The 18,375-nt window shown below is 32.5% G+C and overlaps 1 protein-coding gene and 1 pseudogene across 1 annotated transcript in view; one reads left to right on the forward strand and one right to left on the reverse strand.

Moving 5' to 3' along the window:
• The window catches only part of DPP10 (dipeptidyl peptidase like 10), a 1,197,668-nt gene that overhangs the window by 524,821 nt on the left and 654,472 nt on the right, over positions 1-18,375 (forward strand). The window lies entirely within an intron of this gene.
• Positions 8,746-8,865, reverse strand: LOC118614199 (annotated as a pseudogene).

The raw sequence follows: 18,375 nt of genomic DNA on the forward strand, positions 1-18,375 counted from the left end.
TAATGGCTTCTGTGTATATAGCTTAGATGCATAATTTTCTTACTTTCTAGTGTATATTTTAAATTTGCGTTTACATAAATATCTTATTCTCTTAACCAGAGTGTAAAGCCATTAAGGACTGAGAACATGTTCTATTCTTTGGGACTGCCCATTGACATCTGTGTCATGATGAACAACCTATTGAATGTCTACACTTGGATGTTCTTAACATATCTAAAATTCTACCCATTATCAGCTTTTCTTCCCTTTTTTCATTTTTCTCAAGGGATTAGGTCCAGCATGACTGTCATTTGTCAAACCAGATAAGGGAAGTCATCTTCCATAGTCCAATAAATTAACCATATTTATCTAGTGTATTTCAAGTTTTCTGTTTCCCTCAGTTTTGTGCAAGTAAGTTAAATTCATAGAGCTATGGATTCTCCACAGTTTTATCTTTAGTTATTAAAAAGAATATGTTTAATAAATACTTTAATGAGAAAATGAATTCTTAGATTGAATGGTTGAATAGATAAATGGATACATAAGTAAGTTTAATACATAATGAATATGTGTCAAAGGAATGAGCAATAAAATTTATATAACAGATACAGTGACATATTATTTTAAAATTGTATCTTAAATCTATTTAATAACTCATTAATTTTAGTATTATATAAATGATGATAATGATGAAGGTGAGCATCAAATGTCATAAGTACCATTATTGAACATTTACTGTATCCTTGATATTCACTATGTTCATTTGTACAAACATCACATATGCCACTGTTAACTGCTGATTTTCTTAGCAAGCTCAAAGAAGAATTGTATGTTAGACTATAGAAAGCTAACTCTGGTTTCTATTTCACCACCACAGCTATCTTCTTACAGTTTTTCATTCTGTGTCTTTATGCAATGGAGACAATATTTCTAACTTTCTACCACTATAGTTATGAGAAGTAAAGCAAGATGTTAAAAATAATTTTAAACTCTTAGACTATGTAAATTTGATATAAAGTCATTTCTTTTCTCAATAGTAATTTATGTCTCTTCAATATCAGAAAATAATGTTATCTTTCTTTATATCAAAAGTACTCCACATCTGAATCTTTTATTTCAGCCAATCTAGTATACTCACTATATTCCAAATTGTCCTGGATATCATATGCATTATAAAGTGCATTTCTGCACTCTTCCTTCCTCCTTTCAAATCACAATTTGGCTCTGATAGTTCCCCTTTTCTAACTTATTTATCTTTATGAAATTTTTAAGTGGCATATGGATATATATAATTTACCTCAAATATTTTTCAAAGTATGCTGAGAAAAAATGAGCCAGAAATCATGAAAATAAAATGTTAGTTATGAAATAACTGGAAAAAAATTAGGATTGTTTCAGCTGTCAAATTATATTAAATTTTTTAACCACCACACCATAGAGAGTGACTTATTTCAAAAGAAATTTCCAATAGAGCAAAAATAGCAGAGGAAAAAATTTCAAAATTTCATTTCTCTATAAAAACAATAAAAAAGCAGGCAAAGCTATCTGAATGGACTTCTTCAGGATGATGGAAACTAAACCAAATCCTGCAGAAATGAGGGGAATTCTTGATCCAGAAATACCAGATGAATATTTGTAGGGACAGTGAGCTTTGTAGGATTTTAATTTTCCCCTAATCTCAGATTATTAGTGACCCTAAAGAAGACATCCTATATTTCCAGTACATGTATTAGTCCTGGAGGTAGCAGAACAGCCCCATTCATAAATAATTGTGATTGCTGTTTTGACCTGCATGGTAGTTCCCTGGAGGATCAGCTCAAACTACTTTCCTTAATCTCTCATAACTCAGAACTCTCCCTATAGCTATCAAAGGGGCATAGTCAAAAACATTTCAGGTAAATATATTAGTCACTATCGCCTGGGTCAGTGAGTAACATTTATTCATATTATATGTGAATAACCAAAAACTTGGGATAAAAGATTAGAGAATGATATGTTTATAGGAATAAAGGCTTTGAAAAGCCCTAACATATTCCAGGAAATCCACAAAGCCGCACACATAAATGTACAGTGCAAAAATTCAAGGAAGACTTAAAAAAAAGAAAAAAGAAAAACACAACTTTTGGTTCTCATTTTGGCTAATCTCAGTCTCTGCACGAGTAGGAAGAAAATACAAAATAGAGATTTGAAAAGACTGGCTAGTGTTGAAAACATGCCCCAACACAGAGACAGAGACCATCTCCAAAGCCTGGGAGAATTTTTCAGACATGTTCCAGACAAGTAGGGAAATCTCTGTCCAATCACTAGCTGACCGCTAACATAACAGAACAAAGAATTTATTGGCCATACATGACAAAGAATACAGAAATTATAAACCCTAGGGAATGAGAAATATCTGAATTCCATAGTTTCTATATTACGATATTCAGAATGTACAATCTTTGACGACAACAACAACAACAACAAAAATTAGACATCAAGTTAAGAAGGAATGACCCATGCACAGGAAAATAATATTATAAACAGTCCTTGAAGAATCTCAGACAGTGGTCTTAGTAAGTTATTTAAGTCAACTCTTTTAAATGTTTTCAATGAGCTAAAGGAATTCATGTCTAAAGCACTAAAGGGAACAAAAGAACAATGTCTTACCAAATAGAGAATATCAATATAGAGAAAGAAATTTTAAAGAGAAATCAAATAGAAGTTCTAGAATTGAAAAATACAACTGAAATTAAAAAAGAAAGAAAGAAAAAAGCTCACTAGAGGTACTCAACAGCAGATTTAAGCTGGCAGTAGAAAAAATCAGCAAACTCGAATATAGGTCAGTTGAGCTTATAAAGTATGGGAACAGAAATAAAAAAGATTGAAGAAAACTAAAGAGAGCTGAAGAGACCAAAATTTTTGTATGCTATTGAAATTATGTTGATATTAATCCAAACTAGATTGTAAAAAATTAAGATGTTAATTTAATTACCAGGGCAACCACTAAGAAAATAACTCAATAGTACATGGTAAAAGACACAATAGAGAATTAAAATGGTACACTTATTTAACAAAACAGAAGATAATAATGGAGAAATTGAGGAAAAAATAGATAAAACATATGGAAAATAAAATATAGAAATGGGAGAAATAAAAGTCCTTCCTTACCAGTAATAACTACATTAAATATAAAAGAAAAAAAATCTACCCAATTAAAAATCAAAGATTGGGAGAACAGATAATTAAATATTATCTAACCATATGTTGGCTACAAGAGATATATTTCGCACTTAAGAAAACAAGTTGGAAGTAAAAGAAGACAAAAATGTATTTCACGCAAACAATTAAAAGAGAACTAGGTAGTTATACTAATCTCAAACAAAATGTATTTTAAGATGAAAATTTTGTAGGCGATAAAGTCATTTTATAAATGATAAAGGGCCAATCCTTCAAGAAGATTTGACGATTGTAAACACATGTACATCTAAATGCAGAGCCCCAAAATACATGACAAATACTGGCAAAAATGAAGAAAAAAATAGTTCAATTCAACTTTCAACAATGAACAGACCAAGATAGAAGATCAGCAATGAAAAAGAAGACTTGAACCATACTATAAACCAACTAAATCTATAAGACATATATAGAACACTCACCCAGTAATATCAGAATACATATTATTCTCAAGTCTACGTGGCATATTCTTCAGGGTAAACCATATGTAAGGTCACAAAACAAATACTTAAATAGATTGAAGCACACACAGCATGTTCTCTGACAATAATAGAATGAAATAAGAAAACCAATAAGGGATAAAATTTAAAATATCAACATTATGTGGAAATTAAACAACACACTCTTAATCAATGAGTCAAAGAAGACATCACGAAAAAATAGAAAATATTTTGATTGACAGAAACAAAACTACAACATACCAATATTTATGGAATTCAGTTAAATCAGAGCTCAGAGGTAAATTTATAACAAATAGCCATCCATTTTTAAAATATCAATTAATAACCTAAAATTCCACCTTAACAAATTAGAAAAAGAACAAACTCAACTCAGGGCAAGCAAAAGGAAGTAAACAACAAATAATCAAGTAAAAATAAATGAAATAGAGATAAGGACAAACAATGAAGAAATAAATTAAACCAGAAGTTGGTTCTTTATAAAGATCAACAAAATTGATAAATCTTTAGCTAGTCAGATTGCTAAAATCAGAAGTAAAAGTAGAAACATTACTACTGACCTTACAGAAATAAAAATGCTGTAACAAAGGTATGCCAAAAATTTGGATAACCTAGATGAAATAGAATAAGACCTGAAAACTCATGAACATCAAATTGACTCAAAAAGAGATTGAAAATCTGAATAAACTTATAACTAATAAAGAGATTGAATTTATCAAGATTTTTTCCAATATGCAGTCAATGTAAATTTTATTTGAATGGAAATTTTATTCTTTTAGATTTTTACTCTGAAATTTGTAGCATGTTATATTAGAGTTTCCCTATATCCATTTGTATTATATAGTAGAGTATATCTTTTCAACTAAACTATATGCGTTTTTCGTTTAATTAATTTACTGCTTGCAACTAGCTTAGTCACTTACAACTGATGGGCATATCAATAAATGGTTTGAATTAATTAATTAATGTTTTGGCTTATAAGAAATAAGCTAATGTATTATCACCAACAGCGTTTTCCAATTCTTGCCTTCAGATTCAAATACAAAAAAGCATGGTTTCTTGTCATAGTTTCTAGAATGGAATAGTCAATACAGGTTCATGGAGATCATTTAGTTGGTGATCATACTAAAATTTGAGTTGACTTAATTTTCTGGTACATTACCTTATGCAAAGTAATATAATTTTCTGAAAACTTTACCTTATATAGTATGATCAGTTATTATCTTTGGTTTCAGTACTAAACACTCCATGGCTCCTCAGAGTCCTAGAATAATGTCAAAGAAGATGGAGAAGCAGTTCACTGTCTAGTTACTGAAAATTTCAAGCATTCATGTAGTTGACATAAATGAATGTCATATTGTGGTTCTTGCTTCCCTATGGCACTTTTTAAAAAGCATAAGTCTGTTGAACTCAGCTCTAGTATCATTTCCATACCTAGTACTTTATTGCAAATGACACAGTGGACTGTCTCTTTAATAATACTCTTGGGAAAAAATGTACTATTGAGTTAATTTTTGTAATTTCTTATAGCAATCTAAGTTAACTAAAATTTTAACTAAGAAACTAAAGTTAAATTCACTTTCTTAAATTGTTTTTTGGTCTATGGTAGTCCAGTGACTGATATATTGGTAATCTGTATAATACTATATACAATTTCTTTTTAAAATGTAATGTGTGGCTTCTACCTTTTACTGTATTTTATTTGTTCATGTATTATTATTTTATTTCAGCATTTCTTTTAAATTGCCCACCTTTATTTTTGTGGTGCTTGAAATAAAACTACACTATTGGTTTGTCTTGTCTGCCATTTCTCATGTTTTTTTTTTTTTCTTGGTGAGTCTTGCTTGTACTGAAACAAAAAGTTGACACAAACTGCTAATGTCTCGACTACTCCAGACCCCTGTAAACTATGTTTTCCATTATTCCCTTAAATTTTCATGCAGACTATCCTGTCTTTAATCTATTTTTTATAAGTTTTAGCGCTATGTAGAGCAACTCAACACAGGGAGTCATACAGATAAACTTATTCCAAAGCTAGCACTGAAAATTTTTTGTTGTTTTGGAACTTTCCATAAGTGATAACTATAACTGAATTCCAAATAACTTATAAATGTCATTCTTGGAAAAAGCGGCTCTCTTTGACAAAGTGTTTGGTAGAAGATAAACAGACTAAGAACTGCTTGTACAGGTAACTTTTAAGGAACTTTTCAAACTTGTAGTTATGTTGTTCTCTCAAGTTTATACTTTTTATACTAAACCTCAAAAATAAAATAGCTATTTGGTAAGCAAACTATCTGGAAATTTATTTTCAGCCAGTTGTCCAGAAGTGATTTGAAGATGACTTTACAATTGCCAATAGAACAGGCATAATTTGTCTGACACCCACTTTTAGAATGGAGAGCTGAAAGAATCTTGTTGCACCCAAACCACTGTAAGGGATAATTTGCTCGTAATTTCATATTTTAATATTTTATCATTTTTACTTATAAATATTTGCTATTATTTAGTCTTTCCTGGCACGTAAAAATGTATGGTTTTGTTGATAATGATATTAAAAATGTGTCATATTAGACTCACTCTTTTAAATATTAATCCACCATGCATCATGTAAAACATATAGAATTTATAAAGAATATAATGAATAGCCAAATCTACTCCCCAGTTTAATAAATAAGATATTGCCAGAATCAAATCTCCTTTGTTTCTTGCTTCCCAAACATTTTCCCTAGAGAAAAACATTATTCTCTATATGACTCTCTTGAATTTCCTTATATGTTTATTGCACATGTAATAACAACAACCTGCAGTTTGAGAGGGAGGTATATAGGCTACAATTTACAGAACGGATGATTAAGTTATGACACTGTAGTGTAAAGAATGAACAGATTAGCCTCAGCGTGCCGTTGTTATGTACTGTTATGCGCAGAGTCTGAAAAGCTTGGGTCATAGATGAGCACCATGAATATCAGGCTTTACATTTCTAAGAACGATGTCAAAGGCAAACTCAAGGCTGCACATCTTCTCTCGCCCAATGGCCCAAAATGGAGGAAAAGAAGATGGGCACCAAGACTGAAGAGAGTGAATGGAAGAGGAGGAACAGAGGTAGCCAAAATGGGATATCAACTCATAGCCACACCTACCTTTACAATGCATTCCCTTGGTCACTTTTTGCCGTAACAAATACTTTAAACAATTTATAACTAAGAGGAGGGGATATGTTTTCATTTCTTTCCTTACCAATATTGCATTGTGTCCACAAATAAAAGCAGACTGATAATAGAAATCACTTTCCTCACAAGTTTTCTCAACTTAAGTTTAAAAGAGAAGAACAACTTCCTAGAAAACAAGAACGAGAACAACCTTTACCTTCTTCAATTTCATTTTTAAGCAAAGCTGGGACCTAGAAAGTTTTATAACTGAAGCTGCTAGTTCTGTTCAAGTCTTTCTTGAATCCCTCAGACAGGAGCTAAAGAAAGTATACCAGGACACCTCTATGCCAGGAAATCCTTCTAACCCCTTACCCATTCCACGCGCCAAACTACTTGAACTGTTGCCTGAGACAGGAATAGCGTTTCAACTGCAAGTGTTTTTTCTTCTTGAATTCACAATACGTATGACAAAAAATTATTTAATGTTAAATGGTGAGGGAGAGGGATTATAAAAACAAAACATTACATTTAACTAAGGATTTGTAAGTTTCCTGCTTTTTCACATTCAATATTTTAAGTGATTATCCCAGCAGATCTACAAAAGTAGCTAAATGTAACAGATCCATTTATGAGATGATGTAACTGAGACTCAGTGACTTGCTAAAAAGGTATGGAGTTGCTGTTTTTACTGTGTAAATTATCTTTCTATAAGGTCCAAAAAAGGGATAGAAGATTTTTGAAAGGTCTTTGCAATCTGTTTGTTTTTAGTAAATGTGCATGTGGTGGAAAAGAACAAAACAGCTACTACACAAAAATGCGTTGAATTATTCAATTTATAATTTCAAAGAGCCTCTACTTATGGCTAGTGATCTCATAGATCAATAGATAATGGGCAAAAATAAGTCATAGAATTTAAGAGTTGAACAGGGCTTTCGGGGTCATTCAAGACAATGCCTCTTAATGGGTGATTTACCCAATGTCTCAGAAAATGTGGGCTAGACCAGACATTCTAGCCTGTTTGAGGTTTGACTTTGTATGAAAATTTTTACTTGGACTCAATGCAAGCTTGCTTTCTCTTTGGTTTATTTACAAAGCAGAATACATGCAATGTAAAAACTATACAGGAGGCTAAGAATGTTTGGGGCCTTAAAATTCTTGTGTGTTCAGACTGGGTCAATCCTTTCTTATCTATATCTTCTAGAGGGCTTAGGAGATTTCTTGTTTCAGTAAGAGCTTTCTATGGATAGAATTGTCCTCAACCTAATGTAAGAAAAAATCCAGACTCTGTAAGAACATCCCTCATAATAAGTAGTTGATAACACCATAGTGTTCACCCTTCCAGGTGGGACACTTAATTCTCAGCTTTTCTTCTATCTATCATGCTGAAATCATGGCTGGTCTTGAACCTTACAGAGGCAAAAAACGTAGTTCTCAAAGACCCCCCCAGCCTCTTCAGCTCTTTTAAAAACCTCTTCCTTTGTGGAAACAAACAAAAAACTCTCTCTTAAATTTCAAACTGTTTTATTTCTGTAGTCTGAAGCAGCACAGAGAAAGTCAATAATTTTCTCTTCAAGACAACCCTTTAAGTATTTCAATGAGTTACCTCTCTTCTACAACTATTCCTAGCCTTGGTCTTTTATTTATTTATTTTTTAAGCGAGGCAACACTTGGTTGACCTCACAGATTGCAAAGACCTTTCAGTTTACAATCTCTTATTTTTTATTTATTTATTTATTTATTTAATTTTTTGCGCCTACAGCACTTGGTCTTCCTAGGTGATCTCTCATCCCAGTACTAACCAAGCCTGACCCTGTTTAGCTTCTAAGATCAGACAGGCAGCCTTGGTCTTAATCTTTGTTTTTCTAGCTCCAAAATTCTGATATATCTTGCTTTTGTATGCTCTCCAGAACATTCTCAATGTGTCACTTAAAAAAAGTGAAATGTGTCTACAGCATCTGGTATTCCTAGGTGGTCTCCCATCCAAGTACTAACCAGGCCCAATGCTGCTTAGCTTCTGAGATTAGACTGAGATCCAGCACATTCAGGCTGGCATGGCCATAGGCTCACTTCTAATTTTAAATATAAATCTCTTAGCAGACGCCAGCTGAACCTGTCATTCACCAAGTATATCATATCTCTACCAGGGATTCATTCACATCTATATTGGGAATCTTATGCTGTCAGTCATTCCACTGATTACTTCATTTAACCCTGGTAATAAAGAAAGGAATGAAGGAAGGAAAGAAAGAAGGAAGGAAGGAAGGAAGGAAGGAAGGAAGGAAGGAAGGAAGGAAGGAAGGAAGGAAGGAAAGGGAAAGGAGAAGAGAGGAAAAAAGAGAGAGGGAGGAAGGAAAGGAGGAGGGAGGGGAAGGAAAGGAAAAGGAGAAAAAAATAAGAAAATTAGTCTATTTTGGTATGGTCTTAATAAGTCATGCATGTTTAAAGTGTTTCTTTCTTTTGTCTTTTAAATTCTCATGAACTATTTGATAAATATTACAGTAGATATTTGTGGTTTGCTTACATAATATCCATTTTCTTTTTTCTAATAAAAATACCCTAATTTTCAATGAATCCACGCCATCCTCACTTCCAGGGAAAGCAGTTTGGGAGAACTCTGTCTAATGTGAACTTCAGTGGAACACATGATATTCTGGTCTGACTAATGAAAACACATTATTGTCCATCCATGATGACTGGTTCAGAGATGGGCATCTGATCCTTACAGAGCCAATCAAAACTAACCTCAGAACTTTTATTGGAAAAGCCAGGAAATAAACTCTATTTCAACAAGACTTGGAAGAAAGCTTGGGAATACTTGAGGTTCCAATAGTGAAAAGGCAGATGTGGGAGAAAAAAATAAAGCTCAGGCAATAAAAGGAGCCAAGAGGTGGAAACGGCTTCCTGATAACCTGGAAATACAGGGAGCACACCATGTCAGAAGTCATTTGTAAAGTTTTAGATACCGACACTTTTTGTTTAAGTCACTATGAGCTCTATTTCTTTTATTTCTATCAGAAATAGAGGCATGAAAAGTAATATTTATTTTCTCAAAGTAGAAATCAAATTTCACTAGTTTCTAAATTTAATTACTTCCAATTTAAAACATGAAGATGATGTGTGCAAATCTTTAGCACTATTTATTTTTTCAAACCTTACCTTTAATCTAATGCATTAATTGTGTAATTGTTTAACCACTCTTTCCCCGGCTATTATAAGTTATATGAGAGCAAGAAGTATTATTTTTTGTTGTTGACCTTATGTATCTAGCATAATGCTAGGCATTCAGTTAACACACCATGAATATTGAGATGATAGATATAGACAGATACAGATAGACAGAGAGAGAGAGATAAATGATGGTAGATGATAGATAGATGATAGATGATAGATAGATAAATAGATAGATAGATAGATAGATAGATAGATAGATAGATAGATAGATAGATGATAGATAGATGATAGAGAGATGATAGAGAGAGAGACAAACAGATGGACAGACACATATAGAGAGAAAGAAACAAAATTGAACACTCTGTCAACAATTCCATTCTGTACGATTCTTTAGAGTACTGTATCAAATGCTTTGAGAACTCACATCTTATATTATTCTAACATGTTTCATTACCTGATCACACGCTCTCCTGAAATCTTTTTTCTCCCTTCCGACTTCATTCTGGATTGTTAAATGTCCTGTCTAAGGAATGTTCATGTTATTCTAATAAGCTAAGCTCAGAGTGATGCTCCTCAAACATTTCAAGCTTAGAAAATATTCCTGGTAATGTATGGAGATGCTCATCCTGCTTAGGAGAACAGATACAGTATATTCACAGCCATACATTTCCTTTTCTCTTTGACAATCCACACTCCCTGCAGCATCTCAAGATAAATAAGAAAATCCTTGTGATGCCTCACTTCCTTTTAAACAATTAACCAAGATCTTTTTGATTTCTTAGGAGACTCTTTTAAAACTCTTAAAATTTGATTTGCCTTCTCTCCAGCCATTACAACTACAAGGCTCTGAATTACCACAATTAACAATATTGTTAAATGCCAGAAATCATTATTTGACCTCATTAAACAGTAGAAGAGCAAACACAGAACTTTCCCTCCTACTTAGGTACTTATGTAACAAGCTCCCAACCTCCACAGGAGCTTCTGGGAAAACTTTTATGTTTTGTCTATTTGTTTTTAAAAATTCATAGATAAATGCAGATGAAAATGACTCATTTACTTATTTTCTGTCATGCCAAAAGTAGCCAAATAGCTTTTGAAGCTGATAGTTTCCAGTTGTTCCTTGCAATGGAAAAGTGCTCCCAATTTATGGAGGGGGAAGCATTCTGGTGGTATACAATAATTTAAGCAACAATTTCCATACAAATAACACATTGATTACCCTCTATGTAAAAGCTTGGCCATTTGCAATTTATAAATATAGACTTACATTAAGTTCAAAATTAAGAATTTAAAAATGCATGCTAATTAAATAAAATGTACAGCATCTATAATTAGGAAAAATAATAATAGTGAGGATAATGATAGCAATGATGATAGCTAGAGAGCAGTTATAAAATCAGTTTTACTTTTACAAGTGTGCCAGGCCCTCTTATAAGTGCTTTATATAAATTAATCCATTGAATGCCCCCAAATACCATTCGAAGCAAGTGAAATGATTATTCTGATTGAGAACTAAAAAATAATACAAAAATTATGAGGTAAACAGCCAATGCAAAGTATCTGAAGTGAGAAGGAACACAGCATGTAGGAGGACCTAAATGAAGATCAGATGCTTATTATTATATCTTTCGCATAATAGTTCATAATTTCGGTTTACACTTTCTTCCTCATACAAGCAAAAAAGATTTGTAATTATTATTGACTATTTTTGGCTGTTTCCTTTTAATTTACTTTTTAAGTACTTTGATAAGAGAATGTGGCTTTCTGTTATATCATTTGTTCTAATTTTAATTGAGATTTATTACATGAAAATTTTAAATATTTTATGAGTGCAAAAATGTACTATTGTCTCAAGAATTTCTCTCTCCATATTTATTATAAATAGAATATATACACATCTATATAGCTATTAAATCAAATTATTAGTTGTTTGAATTTTACTATTTCTTTTTATTTTGAACCTAATGTCATCACAAAATACATTTGGATTGAAGTATCTTTAAGGCTTTGACATTACCGGATTAATGAATTTCTCCTTGTGTTTATATGAGCTTAGTTTCATATAGTTCAATACAGTATTTTAGACATATAAGGTTTCATGATTTACTTTTACCAATACAAAATACTTTTACCTCGCCCCATTTATTTATTTTCTGCTATTATAACTGGTTTCATAGTGCTGGTGCAACGTTTGTTTTGTTTTGTCTTTTTGGGGGGGGTAAAATTTGCTGCATATACTTTTTTCATTATTTTATCATACTTGACTTGTATGTTATTGTATTTTTAACTCTCTCACTGTCATACAGTGTATAAGTAGATATGAGATAACTGTTAGTTTGGTTTTGTTCATCTCTCTTTTTTTTATTTTGCCTGATATTAAAGCCTTTGTTTTATAATAAGGAAATATAACATTTCTCTCTGTTTATTTATTAAATACTAATTTAAGTTAGCATTTCTTGGGTTGGGGTCCCACAAAGGAGAGTCAGAGGCAAAGGCTTATGTTCTGCTCTATTAGAGAGTGTGGCCCCTGGAAGAAGCAGTGAGGTTGTGGGGAGAGAAGAAGGAAGAACCAATGGAGAATGTGTGCTGAGCTGCCTGACACAAAGTAAAACCGATGCTTAACTTTCAGAGTCGCACTCCCAGAAGTGCTATGACTCAAAATAGTCTGCCAAGGGAAAGGGGTAAAAATTTATCCACCCATTCCTGTTGCCCACTACTCAAAATTCTAGATGACAATGGTGTTAACCCCCCTGCCCCATCCCATATTCTGGCTGGATATTAGTTACACACTGAACAAAGATCCTTTGTTTCCTGTACTTACATGTGAAACACAAAATGCTGGCAACAGGAGGCATAATGAGGCATGATGAGGCACAAGGCAAGGGCATTGGGGTGACATGCTGGACATCACTCCTACAGAAGTTGGTCAGAGTCTGCTGAGAGCTGGTCATCAAGGTGACAGCTGAGTGAAGAACAAGTAAATGACTGTTGCATATGACATTTTTAATGTGGTCTTCTTCCTGACATCTGACTGAATTTCTTTTATTTTACTGCAATTGTTTTTCCCCCATTTTTTCTAGTTTTAAGCATTCTGCATCATATTCCTAACAGTTACTCACGAATGTGTAATATACACGTTTGTACTATATTTTTTAAGGATAATTTAAATTAGTATCTTTTTAGAAAATAACCATAACATATTTTCACTGTTCTTGTACAATATTATGCTCCATTCCTACCAGTCACACCATGTTGATGTTCTTGGGGTTTAATTTAGCACTGATAAAATTTTACTTCAATTGAAAATTGAAAGTTTAAAGCAAATATATTTCAATGACAGCTACTTGGTATAAATTGAGAGGGATAAAGAAGTGGCCTATCTGCTCCAATAGTTATCCTCATGAATGACCAGGTGGCCTCTCCCACGCTTAGCATCCATTAACTCTGATCATAAAAGTCTCCTAGACTGTTACAAAGTTAGCTGAGGATCTTGTGATACAAGAATTTGGTGCTCTGGTTTCTTATGTTTGTTTTATATATTCATAGTTATTTTTAAATTTTTTTTCTAAGTTTAAGGAATTCCTCAATTTTCTGGTTCTCTGATGGCAGTTTTCAGTTTTCTGGTGCTCATTTTGAAGGGTGTGTGTGTGTGTGTGTGTGTGTGTTTTCAGAGGTACGTAGCCTCTCTCTCTCTCTTTTTCTCCTTCATCCTACTTTGTTCTCTAGCATTTTCTCATTTTATGAGATTTTGAAAAATAGGAGAGTAGAATTGTGTACTCAGCCTGCCCCTTTGGTCTAATCCCAGGTACATTTTCTAATAAAGTATATACATCGTTACTCTTAATTTTCACTAAAATATATTTCCCAAAAGGAAAATTAGATTAATTGAGTTAGTGTATCTGTATTTATTTAATAAATAATCTTTAAATATTAAATTATGTTAACCTTAGCATTTGCATAGATATTGCCTGCCATCCTGCAGTTGACTCAGTTTCTGAATCAGTAACACTTAAAGTGATACATTAATAAACAACAAAGTATTTATATCTACCATCATTCTAAATTGTGTGACTTGATAAGTTCCATATTATAGCCTAAGAGAAACATTAAATATGCAAACATAAGATATAAACTGTTTGCATTAGTCTTTATCTATTGAAGACATCACATGTAAGTATAAAATAATTTATATATGTGTGTCTTATTTTTTGTGGATTGTTACAGATTATATGCTGTTAGGCCGAATGCCAGCTACAATTTTTGTCACACACTTGGCTGCATGTGTGCATATTTTATACATGCATAAATACATATCTGTATCTCTATATTTATACATTATTTCATTACTAGGGATAATTTGAGGGTATTCAAAATATGAGAAAAATACAAAGATAAAAAGAGCTAATGTATTTATTTTCATACCTAAATATAGAATTGGACCATGGGATCTAATGGGGTCTTAGGGTTCATCAGTGGCACATTTTTTAAAAATTATAATGTCTCTCAAATTTTGAAAATTAAAACTTACCTTCAATTTAAAGCAAATGGTAACAACGTAATGTTAGAATAACATATGGCACTCACCAAATTGATTCTAAATGGCCACCTGTTCCTAATAACTATCATTTCCTCAACAGATAATTATCGGGTACCTGCTGCTCAGCACTGCTTTAGACATTAAAAAGTATGAAGACAAAAAAAGAACGAAATAAAAACCTGAATGATTCTTCTTGCATTTCTCAAAAATTTTATCAAGTAATAATAGTAGTACTACTGTTATTTTGTTAAACAGTGGGTATCATGAGCCAAATAAAATAAGAAACTACCAAAGTAATTAATAGAAGTCTAAATGAGGTTTCCTATCAGGTCCAGGAATCTTAGGGATCTATGAACATCACAATGGCTATCCTCCAGATTGTTTAGCTATTTCTTTACAGAAATCATCATTTTGCTTTTGATATCCTCAATAAGATTGAGACTAACTAAAGGATCACTACTTCTTTGCTTTTGTTGGAACCGTATTAACTCAGTCTGACTATTACTCGGTTGAGCATAGTGATGAGGTATACAGGCTTTGACATTAGACAAATCCAGATTTCACATCTGTTCTCTGAAATCACATGCTGGTAAATTTAGGGAAATTATTTAACCTCTTTGAGAAGCTTATTGTTTTTCTCATTTGGTAAATGAACATAATAATCAGAGCAATCTAATGGTTATTTTGAGAAATATATGTACATATGCACACATGTATATATTATCTATAACAGTATATATTATACATTATTTTATGCTGAAATATATATATATGTACAAATTAACCACACTTACCTATGTGTTCAATTTGATGTTGTTAACAAATCTATTGTGTGTGTTTATAGTGTTCAAATTTAAATAAAATAGATTTGAGCTTAATACCCTGGTAGGTAGATTTATATCATAGTAATCTATTAGGTTAATATGTAGATGCTCTAAGACAAGCACAATGAAACTCCACAAGCTCATAAAAGTATAATGAAAATACATTATGTGGTGATAAGATATAATACTTTATGCAAATGTGGCATTACGTACCTCTTTGTTTTTGGGAATATGCTTGTCAGCCATGCAAACACTAGTCATTATTTCTTAACAGCCTCTAGCCCTTAAACAGTTCATAGAAGCAAGTTCTATATTTCACTCATTTAGTACATTATAGTGTCATAATTTTTTTCGATAAAACTAAAAACAACTAGCTGACACTAACACTACCATCTTTGATCAATGTTCAGAACAAATATATAGCAGAGAATTATTAAACAGTACCTCAAGCATTCTTTCCAGAGGACGATAGATTATTTAGTACCATGTCAAATCACATAACCTTATTCAGATATGATAAATTACAATAAAAAAGCATGCTAATGTTTTGTCCCTGAATTCTAATAATGAGTGTAAAACAGTGTTAACTATAATCGATCAGACACATTTATTAGCATGCTATCACTGATTACCACAGTATTAGCTATCAAACAGGTAACAGTATATGATTATAAAAATATATAGACATTATTTACAGTATATGGATTCAATGATTCTAAAAATAAAAGGTATAAAGATAAATATGGAAATACTAATTTGATAATTAAATGTTTTAAATTTATAGGTGCTGAAACTTACTGGCTGATTGTCTTTTCCTCCTTGAGTTTTAAATTAAAAAAAAAAAAACAAACATTAAATAACTTAGAATTTTCTCAAATTCATTTACCAATGCACTTATCCTTCACATAATGAAAATGTGTATTTGGCTTCAGGCATCAAATTTCCCAGATAGTCAAAAACAAATCGGCCAAATCAATGCCAATAATTTTCTAAGTATTTTAAAAATTAATATTTATAAAGGACAAAAGGTTGTTTTCCTAACTTTGCAACTAAATGAGTATTTTCATAAATAGAAATTAATGAATCAATGTTTATGCAGTTGTCTGCTTGCCAATTAAACACTTAGCATAGAATTCGTAAGTGTCCTTGCTCTTCAAGGAGTCAGCAACAGAGAATGCTTTCTTTCTTTGTTTTTATAATCTTTCTTCCACTTACTTTTTCCTCCTTTTTCATCCTCAACTATGTTTTCTTGTTCTCGTTGTTCCATACTGCTCCTCCACTTTCTACAACTGCCACGAGGAACAGTGATGGCCTCGTTTAAAGCACCGTGGGGAGCAGCAGGTGAGGAGAGGGCAGAGGCAGAGGAGGGAAGCAATGCTCATAAGGCCTGATCACCTTAGTTTAAACATTTAGAAACTGAGAGGGTGAGAAGGATAAAGTTTCCTGGTCCATAAATGTAAGGTCTCAAAAAATTTTTTTCTTAGGTTTTTCTCAGATGAACAGAAAATTACATGTTAAAGTTGCTCAATGTCATTGGTAGCATCACTGAGGCAAGGCCAGAGAGTGAAGAGCTAGAAAGAATAAGAACTGCAAGAAGGAATTGTCCAGGTGTACACATGAGAGAAGTTAAGTCCAAAGTCGAGATGATGAAAGTGGATCTGGAAAAGACAGGAAAGATAGCGGGAATATAAAGAGACACCATAAAATTCAGCAATAAGTTGGAGAAGGTACAGAAATGAGTCACAGACTGGAAATGGAATAAATGCGCATTTACTCATTCTTTGCCAGCTGTTATTTTTTTTTAAGCACATATATCATCTGATTGTTATTTGAATGAGAGCCCTGCTGAAAAAGGATGACAATCAGACTAAGCCAAGCAGACAAGGAACATCGCTGTAGGGAACAGTCCTAGAAACAGGTTTCACGATTTAGCATGGTTATGTCTTTTTTCTTAAAAGAAACAATCTTGGCTTATATTTTATTCATAGAAGCCACTTTTTATTGCCTTGAGTGATTTTGGCTGTGTGTAGATGTGAGTATACTAGCTTTAAATTCACCTGTGCCCTTGAAACAACAGCCTGTAATACATTTAATATTGTTACACTGACTGCTGCTCTCCTGCCTTCTTCGTGAGCCTATTATGAAATCTCCTCTTTTCTGAAAATTGTGTTTGGGTGCTATTATTGAATTAACACTTTGCTAAAATGTGTATGCACTTACACACATATCTTGGAGAGAATGTGTAGACAACTAAAGAACAACAAAAAGGCATACTTTCTATGAATAGTATTTAAAGTGTTAAGATTTCCTATTTTTCCTAGTTGCAGGGGGAGGAGAATACAAGGATATATTAATCGTAAGTGCCCACAATACATATTAAGTAGAGAGTAAGAGTATATAATTTATTTTAGATAGAAATAGTAAGCCTAATCTTCTTAATTCTGCCTCCCAAAGAATAATTGCTTTCTGTCTAAAATTTAATGTTCTTTTTGTACGCTAAATTTAAAGACATAATAACATTCTTAAAGAGTATTTGTGTTCTGCTTCCAAAAATCATCAACATATTGGAATCCTCTGGAGAGCTTTAAAAATACTAAAACCTGAATTCCACTATGAGAAATTTTGATTTTTAAAATTCTCCCTAGTTAATGTCATCCATATGCAAGGTAGAGAATCACTCTCTTAGGGCCGGTTTGTGGCCGAAGAAAAAAATCTCTTCTCCAAACTTACCTACCAAAAAAATAGGATGTTGGAGGAAAGAACAGCAGGGATTTTACTATCAGACATTTCAATTCGAGTGTTGCCTCTGCCATTTACCTGCTGAGATGCTGTGGGAAATGATGGAATGCCTTATAATATTAGTTTCCTCATCTATAAAGAAGAGGTGATTAAAAACTAGATTCACCAACCTAGAGGTTGTTCTAATTAAATGAAAGATAATGTGTAGGAATTAACACACAGGCAAATGCAGTGGGCAATTTCCTTATCCTTTCCAATGCTGTGTAAACTTTCATATTGTCTAGTGCTCCTATAGTGTA

This window comes from Rousettus aegyptiacus, unplaced genomic scaffold (genome assembly GCF_014176215.1).
Source record: "Rousettus aegyptiacus isolate mRouAeg1 unplaced genomic scaffold, mRouAeg1.p scaffold_m13_p_2, whole genome shotgun sequence".
Classification (NCBI taxonomy): domain Eukaryota; kingdom Metazoa; phylum Chordata; class Mammalia; order Chiroptera; family Pteropodidae; genus Rousettus; species Rousettus aegyptiacus.